Source organism: Octodon degus, unplaced genomic scaffold, assembly GCF_000260255.1.
Source record: "Octodon degus isolate 3935 unplaced genomic scaffold, OctDeg1.0 scaffold00024, whole genome shotgun sequence".
NCBI classification, from domain to species: Eukaryota; Metazoa; Chordata; class Mammalia; order Rodentia; family Octodontidae; genus Octodon; species Octodon degus.
The window spans coordinates 12,367,943-12,369,357 of record NW_004524600.1 but is presented as its reverse complement, the minus strand read 5'-3'; the positions used below and the strand labels follow the sequence as shown (position 1 = coordinate 12,369,357).

The 1,415-nt window shown below is 37.8% G+C and overlaps 1 pseudogene; it reads right to left on the bottom strand.

The window, feature by feature from the left end:
* Positions 1-332: 332 nt before the first annotated feature.
* On the bottom strand, positions 333-1,409 carry LOC101586600 (annotated as a pseudogene).
* Positions 1,410-1,415: the final 6 nt, after the last annotated feature.

Below are 1,415 nucleotides of genomic sequence, written 5' to 3'. Positions count from 1 at the left end.
TATACTTTTTTCCCTTTTCTTTAAAATACTTAAATATACTTGCACCTTTTAAAAGACAGAGTAACACACATTAGCATTTAGTAAGTTCTTTAAAGTGTTTATGATGACATTTGAAATACTGTATGATACAGTAATTTAACTAATATATCTGTTAGAAGAAAAAGTAGCAATTATAATCACAGGTTCTCCAACTTTTAGGTCTGAATAAAACTTGCCACTTTTCACAATGAGAAAGCAGAAAATAATGTAACAATCAAATGAAGCTAACCAGAAATCTTTAAATTCTCTTGAACCCTGAAGAAATGCCATCACTGGTCCCTTCTGTTCTCTCCATGAGATCTCCCCCTCTGGTGCTTCCCACTGCTCTGATATCAGGCCAGGGAGCACAGAAGCAAGAGGGGACCTGGCCAGAGCTAGCAGAGGCTGCCTAGACTTTCAGCCTCCAAAACCATGAGCTAAGTCCATGTCTTTATAAGTTACCTAGTCTCTAGTATTTGTTATAGTAATAAAAAACAAAATGCATCTTCCATTTTAGCAACTTAATATAAATGAAAAGCAATTTTCACATTTAAATAACAATTACAATACTATTTTTGAAACTGCAAATGTAATTCACATTATGAAAGAGAATAAGTTAAACAGCAAATACTAGACAATTATTTCTCATGGGTGAGGAGTGTGACTTAAAGCGCTCACGTTACTGATTTTCAAATCAAGTCAGGATAGTTAGGCCACAGGAGTCACTGCTTCCTCGGAGTAGTCACTTGATTCCCCTTTCAGCTCCAATTGCCCTAAATCTTTGTCTATCGTTAAATTTTGAGCTTTCTTCTTGTGCTTCTTAGCAACTGCATCATTAGCACAAAGTTTTCTCATTTTAATGTTTGGCAATTTCTTCAGATCCAAATCCCATTCTCTAAAAGTTTTCAGACTACTTGCGTGTAAAACGTCCGGAATCTCAAAGCCATAGCCATAGTCCTGCTGCCGCTCACGCTCCATCGTCCGCTTGATGATGGTCTCCCAGCGTGGTGTCGCCTTCCCTGCCCGTCCTTGATGCTGTTTTGTAACTTGATCTGCTCCAGCTCGCTGCTGAACCGATTTAAGTACCTTTCAACTAATTCACAAGCATCCTTATTTGAGTATCTCAGTTTTTGGGGATCCAGCTGATTTTGAAACCATTGCAGTTTTTCACCAATGAGGTTGAGACGTAAGGCCTTTTCATTCTTCAATCTTGGAAGAAAATTTGTATGTATGTTAGCAAATTCCCAAAGCAAGTTTTAGAAATCTGTCAAAAAATTTTCCTTCTTTTCTTGTTTGTGGGCCTCTCTTGTAATCTGACCTGCTTTTCTACTGTATGGATGGACAATTTTTTTTTCTCGTCCTGAGCTTTTTCCTTTTGGTGCCTTAGGCATGGTGCT